The following is an 11023-nucleotide window of genomic DNA, read 5'->3' as shown; positions in this document are numbered from 1 at the left end:
CCCTACCCACTTCCATTCACATAGCATTGTATTACTGTTAGGGAGAATTCTCATAAATGTGCTAATTTCCCTTACCTTTTGAGACCCCCAGCAACTTTGCTGGATTTCTAGAATTTTAATTTTAACCTGGAAAGTGTGAGCCTTTTTTCCCACTCTATCATGTATTTTGATGTGTGTTTTACTTTTGTGTTCTTTTTATATGGAGTTTTAGACAACTCCATAGGCATATTCTTTTTCTGTGTGTCACACAGCACCTTCAGTGCATTGGCACAGGGATGTCTTTCAGACTTCCCAAGGTTTAAATACCTTCTCTGGGACGGACTACTGTCTCTCAGAACATGTAAAGTTAAATTGACTTTGCTAGTCTTTTTAAATTTGTAGACCCAGCACACACTGTCTTCCTATAGAGTGCCGAAGGGATTGCCTAGCATCCCCTGTGTCTAAAGACTCATGTAACAGTCAAATGTTACCCTTTTCTCTTGAAATGGCTGGTGGCAGTGGTTTTAGAACAAACTACCATAATTTTTCCCGACCACGAACACCGGTAGCTAAAAATCGGGTCAGCCATGTTTTTCAATATGGCGCCCAAGTCCCCTCTGTAAAAACAGACTCCGATCATCTTTTTTTTTACCGTTTCTTTTAGGAAAGGTCCTTCTAGTGTTTGTCTCTGCGCATCAAACCAGGTTTGGTCCCTTTGTTCGATGGCCTTTGGTGGGCTTCAGTGCTGAAGCCCTACTCTGGCACCTGACTATCTGGGCTGGACAGGATGTGAGGGAGGTGCCTGAAACTCCCTGTGCTTAGTCTCCTAGGAGACCTGAACGCACTCTGGCGTGATTGGCCCGCTGGCTGTCCGTCAAGGAGAGCCACCCTGCTGTGTCAGTGACAGCCAGGCTAAAATGAATGGGGGAAAGCTGTTTAAAAGCAGGCCTCTGGACTTGGAACGCAGAGTCGACCACCGGAATGAAAGAACCAAAGACGAGCTGAAGGAAGACGACTGCTGCAACTCCTGGACGACTGGTGAAGCAGGTCCAATTTGCCTGAAATTCCATCGACAGAGAAGCCCTTCAAGGTTAACTTCTTCCCTTGAGAGTTTGGTGGGAACAACCAACTCGCAAGCCACCTGGACACAGTCTCTGCTCTGGTCGAATATTCTTCAGAGTGCTGTTGAAAACTGGATAGCCAGTGAGAAGTATACCAGTTTGTGGTCTTTAATGCACTCACACCTTAAATCGACGTTTTGCCAAGTTCGTGGCCTCCTCCGTGGGCAGTGCAGGAACCTCCCGATGTCCCCCTTCTTGCCCCCACGACTGAAGCTCAGGAACAGCGAGATCTGCAGGAACTGCCAGGAACAACTGCCTCAGCTACAGCTCTTCTTCACTTTAAAGGTACTGTGCAAGTGCGGTCAGGAAATCCTTTCTGCCGCTGTGAAAGTTTGTGCAACTTTCCCAACTTTGAAGGCTTGACCTTCCCTAAACCGACATATAACTTTACGTCTGACCAACTACTTCTAAAAACCGTGGCAAAGACTTACCCATTTACTATCAGAACTGTGTTCACTCATCCAAGACTCTGAACCATTGACGTTGGCCCAGGCCTATTGAATTGAATTGCTGGTTGTAGTGAACTGAAACTATTTGCCCTACCTCTGCAAAGTATTGGTGCTTTAATTCTTTTAACCTTGTCTTTTTACCCCTTTTTAAAGTAACTGAAGTGCCATTTTTCTCCCACTTCAGGGGAGCTGAACTTGATCAGGAACTGATTCGTTGTGTATTATTGTGATATTGAGCTGCTCTTGCTAGTCGAATGTTTTCCACCTGACCGTGTAAATAAATGTATATTCTTTTACCAAGAAACCTTGAGTGTTTTTTTTAACCACTGTGATTGCTAGCCCTTTGTGTAACCTCTTGTACTGCTCACTTTACTCTTGAGATAAGCCTGGCTGCTCAGCCCCGCTACCACAAAACTATGTAGTAGAGACTTATACCAAAGGTGTGATTGTGCTTACACCTGTAGTCTTACTTGTGTGTAGTGTTCCCAATGGGTACCACATGTGATTCTGCTTAACACTGGTGTACAGTGGTGAGGATCAGGTATAAGTTGTTACATTGAGAGTGTTGCTCTTACCTTTGTTCAAATAATTCTCACAAGGCTAAGCACCAGTAGAGAAGCAATTGTTTTATCATTCCTGGTATGGATAGCTACAGACAGGAGATCCTAGTCAGTTGATCAGTTGAGAGAAATGTGTAAAGCTAGGAACCTCACTGTAAAAGGCAAAAAGGTTGAAGTGATAGACAAATTGTTAAAATATCAAAGTCTGAGGAGTGGGTCTGAAATACCTACTCCTGCAGCAAATGTGAAAAATGATGAGGAGGATGATAATGTTTCAGAGTCCAACTCAAATGTTATGGATGAGTTAGATGAGACAGAAGAGTCTCAAAATGTAGGCCCTGTTTTACCTCTACCTGCTCATAGGCCTCAAACCTTGGCCACAGGGACCCCATCAGGTCCAACACTAAGTCCTGAATTTGTCTCTCTTGAAAGGATGAGACCTTAGTTGCAATTCAAAAGAATCCAAGCCCAAACTGAAAGTAAACATCAAGAACTTAAACTCAGAGAAATGGAGTTGAATGTTTCCCTTGAAATGAAAATGTTGTCCTTTGGGAATGGTTCTCACCCAGAGTCTTCTAGGTCTTCCAGTCCTAAGAGGCCTCACATGCCCAAAGATGCAGTAAGTATGTATGAGGTTAAGCTTGGTATTTTGGATTGGCTGGCAACTTTTGAATATAACCATGGGCTTCAGAACATTACAGGGAATCAGTTGATTCCTTGGCTCTTTTCTAGGCTACCCCCTGTTGCATCTGATGTTGTAATGGAGATGGGAGAAGTAGACAGAATGGAGTATGAAAGTGTGAAACTAGCTTTGATAAGCTAGGTTTGGGCAGACCCCTTCCCAGTATTTTAAGAGGTTTACAACCCTCAAAAAGCATGTTGGTACCCCTTGGGCTACCTGGGTGTGTGAATGTTTGATAAACTTAGGTGGTTGGGTTAAGGGTTACAGAGTAAACACTTAAGAAGGTATGAGAACTCTGTTTGTTAGAGTCTATGTATGATGCCTGCTCTCCTGAGTTGAGACAGCACTTGGCTGACTCTAAGGAAATTTATCCAAACAAGTTAGCCAGGGCTGCTGACTTGTGAGTTGCCAACAGGGCTACTCACAAGGATTCTGGGGCAACTCAGAAGAAGGATGAGGGAAAGCAGTACAAGAAAGATAACAAAGGGAATTCCAATACCTCCAATCCAAAAGAGGGCCCCTAACATAACAAGGGTAATCCACAAGGGAAACTGAATCAGGCTAGTGTACCTCCTGGTGCTAAACCAGAAAAAGGTCAGACCAAACCCCCAATCATAAAGACATTTAGAAAATGTTTTGCTTGTGGGTCAACTGACCATGTGAAAGGGGATCCCAAATGGAAGGGTAAACCTTCAGGGATCCACACTGTCTCCTTAGCCTTCTCCCCAGAGGAAGAAGTACCAATGGCAAGTGAAAACTTTCACTTACTGGTTGAGGAACCCATGAACATCTCAGCCAGTGTTTCTTTAGTGTCGCTGGGTCTGTGGGAACAGCAGAACTTAGATGTCTACAATTCCATTCCAGACAATACTAAAGAGTATTACAAAGACAGTGGGCCTCATTACGAGGTTGGAGGTAAGGGATTACCGGCACCGGTAAAGGTGCTGGTGCCGGTAATCCCTTACCTCCATATTCCAAGGTCCCTTAGCGGGAGCCGCTAAGGGATCAGGGAGCTAATAAAGGGCCCGGTATTAGCGGGCCCGTTATTAGCTCCATCCCCATTCCCGTTGAGCCCTATGGGGGCTCGAATGGGAATGGGGAATGGTTCTCGGAATGGGGACTTACCGGGTCCTCCAAGGTTGGAATGACCCGGTACGTCCCTATTTCGAGGACCTGGACCCGGAATGCAGTAAGGGTGTAGCTCCAACCTCGTAATGAGGCCCAGTGTACTTTTGAATGGTCAGGAGACCCTTGCCATCACAGACACTTGGGCCAGCATTACTGTAGTTGATGAATCATTTTTCAAGGTAGAGGATGTTGCTAAGGCACCCAAATACCTCACTAAGCTTGCTGGAGCCCCTTTCCAAATGTTTCCACAGTTATCAGCTCTCATCCAGTGCAATGAGATGACTGTCAAGATACCTATAAATGTGCAGAGTGAAGTACCTGGGATATTCCTGTTGGGGAATGACTTAAAAACTTTTGGAGTTGTATCAAGCACCCCCAGGACTCCCAGCAAAAGGAAACAGGAGCAGACTAGGAAGGCCAGAGAGAGTATCTTAAGGGGCTCTCCAGGGTAACTTATAGAAGAAACTATAACCCCAGTCCACAGGACTTACTGACTGCAATCTCTAACACAAATGAAGAAAAAAGGGAAATCTAAAACCTCCAGGAAGAGATCAGGCAGCACTCCTCTGCTACCAACAAGGACATCCCTGAGAGGACTGTCCAAAGTCACACCTGTGACTCCTCCACCAGCAGAAACTGAGTGTGTGTTTGTACTGCTATGTATCCTTTATTCATTAGCATGTGAATTCATGCCAGACCCCATGCTGGAGGAGGAACAAGTTACTTATCTGTAATTGTTGTTCTCCAGCATGGGTCTGGCATGGATTCACATGCGAACTCTCCCGCCTACCCCTCTGCGGCTCTTCTCTTCGTCCTACTGCCACTTTATGTGCTGCCAAATCTGAAGATGGCTGCCAGAGGAGGAGCGTAGGTAGAGGGCAGTCGTTGGCTAGGGCAGTATGACCCAGATCTTAGTGATTGGTTGTTAGGAGAAAGACAGTTCAGAAATGAAACTGAAACCTATGTATTTCTTTACTGAGGATTCCCAGTCTGATGACGGTGAATATTCATGAGCATGTGAATTCATGCCAGACCCGTGCTGGAGAACAACCGTTACAGGTAAGTAACTTGTTCCTTAGACATTTTTGCAGGAGTCATAGACCCGGACTTTGGAGGAGATATAAAAGTGTTTTTTAAAAACCATGGGAAAAATAAGACCTGGAGATGCAATATCCCAGGGAATTCTTGAAATGGCTTTGTTTCCCCACTTTGAAGAGGAGAGGGAAGTTAAGGAAACAGAGAGAGGTGATCAGTGTGTTGGAGAGTCCGAAAAGCTAACAGACATCAGTCCCCCCTGAATGATGAGGCAACTATCCTCCCTGATTTAGAATTTTTCCAGCGAAAAATAAATCCCATACTGGCTGAGGCCTTCTTACAGGTAACAACTGAGGGTGAAGGCCTAAGAAAAGGCAGCCCCTTTTTTTCTTTTTGAAACAAGGTCTCCTTAATGGGAGAGAAACAGGAAGGTTTGACTGAAACTCAGCTGGTGATACCCAAGACACACAGGAAGATAGCGCTGGCAATTGCACACTCCCATTTGACTGGAGGGGGAGAGGGGGGACACTTGGGGCAGTCTAAGACGCAAGCCTACATTAGTGGCAAGTTCTGTTGGCCCTGTTCACCTGTGGATATAAAGAACATTATCCAAAAGTGTAATACATCAGAAAGCGGCTCACATATTACTTAAATGGCACCCTTGAACCCACTACCCATAAACAAAGTCCCCTTTTCCCAAATAGTCATGGACATCGTAGGCCCCTTAGAAACCTCGAAATTGCGGAATACATTAATCCGCCAGATACCCCGAAGCCGTCCCCATGAGAAACGGCACTACCCAACAGATTTTAAAACATCTGTGCACTTCTTTTCTCGAGTAGGCTTTCCCAGGGCGATTCAAACAGACCAGGGAAAGAACTTTATGAGCAAACTGATCACAGAGATAAAATAAATATTACTTATCGCCACTCTGAGAACCTCAATTTACCACCCCCAGACAGACTGATAAGTGGAGAGATTTAATAAAACACAGTAAGAAAGTGCTCAAGCATCTACCGGATTCTCTCAGATTGAATTACTCTACTGTAGGGAGCCCCGAGATGTATTAGATATGCTCATAGAATCCTGGGAAGAAAGAGAAGAAGCACTAGTACCTCTGTCCCAGGCTGCCGCCTGACTAAGAGATCATATGGCCCTAGTTAGAACCTTGGCACAAGCACATATGGAGAAAGCCCAGACCGAACAAGACTATGATAAAAAGGTGAATCTCTGCGCTTTCTCAGTGGGTCAGAAAGTGTTTGTCCTCTTACCCACCTCTGAGAATAAACTAGTCTCAGTGGCACGGACACTATGAGATAATAGCACGCACAGGTGCATGTACTTATAGAGTAGCCCAACCATACAAAAGACCCATCTCTATCATGTTATCCTGCTAAAGGAATTGAAGGAAAATCCAACATCCTCCACACTAGCCTGTTTGGTACCGGAGGAAGTAACACAGACCTTATCCCACAGAATTTCCTAAAGGGGAAACAGAGAGACATGGACGATCTTGTTAGTTCTTTCCCAGATGTATTTTGCAAAAAAGCCAGGTAGAGTTCAGGGCTTGTGCCACCCCAAAGGGAAAGGTAGTCCATCTAAAACCCCATTGACTCCCAGAATCTAGGAAAAAGATAGTAATTGAAATGGAAACTATGTAATGAGCCAACATTATAGAGCCTTCTTATAGTCCCTGGCCCTCACTGATCGTTTTGGTACCAAAACCCAACCACTCCTTGCGGTTTTGTATCGACTTCTGACAGGTTAACACAATTTCGGCTTTTGACGCCTACCCCATGCCATGGATCGACGATTTAATGAATAAATTGGGTAGTGCAGTGTTCCTATCTTCTTTAGACTTGACACAACCAGCCATGACCGACTGACAGGGTGTCGCCTCAGTGACAACTCGTCACCACATTGTGTTCATCCTGCCTGTGGGCTAGTGGTGCACATCGTTATTAATTTATGTGCTATGTGATGTGGGAATGGTCAATGTGTCTCTTGGTTCTTGATTTCTGCGTGAACCCTTTCCATGATGTTGAGGGCTCCTTACTCTATTCATTTAACTCTGGGCCTCATTCCGAGTACGGCGCTAACCAATGGCGCTATTAACGCCTTGGTTGACGCCGTACCCGGACCGGCAGCGCCTTGGTGGTTGGCGGAATTACCGCCCCATTCCAAGGTTGGCGGGGCGGTAATTCCCCAATCCCCATTTACCCTTCCCCATTCCCATTCTTGCCCCATAGGGCATAATGGGAGTGGGGAAGGCGTCAATTACGCCACCGTAAATTACGGTGGCGTAATTAACATCAAGGTCCCTTAGCGCCATGGTATTTAACGCCTGCTAAAAGCAGGTGTTAAAAGCACCATGGCGCTAAGGGAACTCGGAGTATGGCGGTAAGGGATTACCGCCACCGCTCTCGTTAGCGGTGGCCGCTATCCCTTACCGCCATACTCGGAATGAGGCCCTCTGTGTCCATAAGACATTCAGTAGAAGTTCAGGATTTCATAAGCTGAAAAGTGCCTTTTTGCTTGTTCACATTTTCTATTTAAACCAAGAAATATGTATTTATCTCTTATGCAACACTAATCCTGATTTTCCTTTTCTTTCAAACAGGGCAGCAAAGCAGGAAGCATGGAAAACAGTGACATGATTTTAAAAGTGTTTGTTAAAAAAAGGATTCCTCTGATAGCTGGGTCTTGGAAACATGTTCTTCCTCACGACAGTCACTACCAGCCTCGAGTCTCTTACTGTGGGAAAAATATTTTACAGACTGAAGAGATTTTGCAACAAGAAAAAGATGCAATTATTAATGATTTTGGAGGAATCATCTAGTGCCTATGTCCAGTCAGTACCAATCAATAGAGAGGTAATCTGTGGCCACTACACTGATGAGAGGCTAATAAGAATGGCTGGGCATGTTCATGCATTGCACCACATTCAGTAATAAAAAAGTGCTCAACACCAGCTTTGGACTTGATGCTGCTGTGGTGCTGGTGGTCCAGTGGCAGCTGCTAGGATCTAAACCCAAAAGCATGAAAACCACAAGTCTGCAAACTGCTCTAGACATGGAAAGTTTGCAAGCACAAGCTTTTTATTTTCAGACTTGCCTGTTCTGGACGAAGATTGAGGTTCTGTCTTGACATTCATGTGTATAAAAATGCACCTGACTTGGTGAGACCACCCGAGAGATTAAGATCATTGTGAAACTATTTTGAATTGGACAAGGAACTCCTTACACAGAAATAGCTATTTAAAAATTAACACCCTCACAATGGAGTTACCCTTTGAATTGTCTGAATGTGAAACAACTTTCAATGAAACTGGTTATTTATGGCAACATCAGAGATTTCTCACTGAAGCAAAAGAACATAAATGTTTTGAAAGCTGCAAGGCTTTTACAGAAACAAATAATCTATTGATAAATCAGAGAATTCACACAGGGATGAAACCATATGCATGTTCTGAATGTAATAAGGCTTTCAGGCAAAGGGGTCATCTATTGAGACACCAGAGAAATCACCCTGGGGCAAAACCATATACATGTTCTGAATGTGATAAGGCTTTCAAGCAAAAGAGTGAACTATTGATTCATCAGAGAAATCACACTGGGGAAAACCATATACATGTTCTGAATGTGATAAGGCTTTCAAGCGAAAGAGTGACCTATTGAGACACCAGAAAAATCACACAGGGGTGAAACCATATGCATGCTCTGAATGTGATAAGTCTTTCAAGCGAAAGTGTGAACTATTGATTCACCAGAGCAATCACACTGGAGAAAAACCATACACATGCTCTGAATGTGCTAAGGCTTTCAAGCAAAAGAGTGAACTACTGATTCATCAGAGAAATCACACTGGGGAAAAACCATATACATGTTCTGATTGTGATAAGGCTTTCAAGCAAAGGAGTCATCTATGGATTCATCTGAGAAATCACACTGGGGTGAAGCCATATCCGTGTTCTGAATGTGATATGGCTTTCAAGCGAAAGAGTGAACTATTGATTCACCAGAGAAATCACACTGGGGAAAAAACCATATTCATGTTCTGAATGTGATAAGTCTTTCAAGCGAAAGAGTGAACTATTGATTCACCAGAGAAATCACACTGGGGTAAAACCATACACATGCTCTGAATGTGCTAAGGCTTTCAAGCAAAAGAGTGAACTATTGATTCATCAGAGAAATCACACTGGGGTAAAACCATATGCATGTTCTGAATGTGATAAGGCTTTCAAGCGAAAGAGTGACCTATTGAGACACCAGAGAAATCACACAGGGGTGAAACCATATGCGTGCTCTGAATGTGATAAGTCTTTCAAGCGAAGGTGTGAACTATTGATTCACCAGAGAAATCACACTGGAGAAAAACCATACACATGCTCTGAATGTGCTAAGGCTTTCAAGAAAAGTGGTCATCTATTGACACACCAGAGAATTCACACTTAGGAGAAACCATATGCATGTCCTGAATGTGATAAGGCTTTCACAGATAAGAGTAATCTATTGAGACACCAGAGAAATCACACTGGGGTGAAACCATATACATGTCCTGAATGTGCTAAGGCTTTCAAGCAAAGTGGTCATCTATTGACTCATCAGAGAAATCACACTGTGGGGAAACCATATGCGTGCTCTGAATGTAATAAGGCTTTCAGGCAAAGGGGTCATCTATTGACACATCAGAGAAATCACACAGGGGTGAAACCATATGCGTGCTCTGAATGTGGTATGGCTTTCAAGCAAAAGAGTGAACTATTGAGTCATCGGAGAATTCACACTGTGGTGAAACCATACATGTTCTGAATGTGATAAGGCTTTCAAGCGAAATAATCACTTTGTGATACATCATAGAAATCACACTGATGACAAACCGTAAACATGTTCTGAATGCAATGTCTTTCAAGCAATAAGGGAAACTGGGGCTGCACCAGAGAAATCACACTTACATGTTCTCACTGTGATGAAGCTTACAAGCGTAATGAGAAACCTGTGATACATCAGAGAAATTACACTATCGGTTTGTAGCGAAGCCTGACCTATTCCTACATCACAAGAAATCACACAGGGGCACATACATGTTCTAAATGAAGACGTTCAAGGAAATCCGTGACCTGTGGCGACATTGGAAATTCATAAAAGGTGTTGACATGGACTACTTGGATGCCCAAAGCATCCACTACTTACAAAGTCTCCTGGGCCCTGCTGTTTTTGGAAAGTAAAGTTACTATACCATATTATCAGAGAGGCAGTTTGTGAAGTATGATTCATGTATAGAATTAAAGGAAAGTGTCTTGTTATTTGGTTTCATGAATACTTGATGACCCGCGAAATGAAGTGATTTCTCAAAATGTGTTTTAAGCAGAGCATATTATCTCACTGTAAGATGAAACTGCCAGTTATTACAAAACATTCATGATTGATGAAAGACTAAAACAGAAGAAGGCCTACATGTGCATAGGTTTCACACTTCACGTATATACTCGGGGCTGGGGGATATTACATTGTGCAAAATACTATTACTATTAAATACTTTTTGACCTGTCACTCGCAACAGGGAAAGTACCACAATGATTCAAATTGGTGCCCATCAAACCCCTACTCAAGGACACGGGAGGAGACGTGGAATACCTCTCCAACTACAGACCGATTTCAAACATTTCCTACCCAGCAAAACTACTAGACACCTACGTCTACAAACTAACACAAGAACACAGAAAAACACCTACTGCTGGACCAGGCACAAGTTGGCTTTAAACCCACGAGGGGAGCAGGACCGGCACTCCTATCCATCTGGGATGACCTAAAGACAAATGCAGACTCTGGAACAAACTCTGCCCTTATTCTACAAGACCTCTTCCCAGCTTTTGACTCAGTCAACTATGACATCCTCATCAAGAGAATAGAAGAAATAAGAATAACAGACTTAGCCCTACTCTGGATTAAATCATTTCTAACAAATAGAAGGGAAACTGTCTGGATAAAACCCTTCAAATCCGCTCCATAGGACACTGACTGTGGAGTTGTGAAAAGAGATTGCTCGAGCACTCCAAGGTTTATG

At 43.7% G+C, this 11023-nt stretch overlaps 1 pseudogene; it reads left to right on the top strand.

The window, feature by feature from the left end:
- The first annotated feature begins 896 nt into the window (after positions 1 to 896).
- On the top strand, positions 897 to 10262 carry LOC138511102 (zinc finger protein 84-like; annotated as a pseudogene).
- The last annotated feature ends 761 nt before the right edge of the window (positions 10263 to 11023 follow it).

The sequence above is a fragment of the Ambystoma mexicanum genome, chromosome 6p, assembly GCF_040938575.1.
Source record: "Ambystoma mexicanum isolate Mex_15411 chromosome 6p, UKY_AmexF1_1, whole genome shotgun sequence".
Lineage (NCBI taxonomy): Eukaryota > Metazoa > Chordata > Amphibia > Caudata > Ambystomatidae > Ambystoma > Ambystoma mexicanum.
The sequence above is the reverse complement of the archived record's forward strand: the minus strand, read 5'-3'. Positions and strand labels throughout refer to the sequence as shown.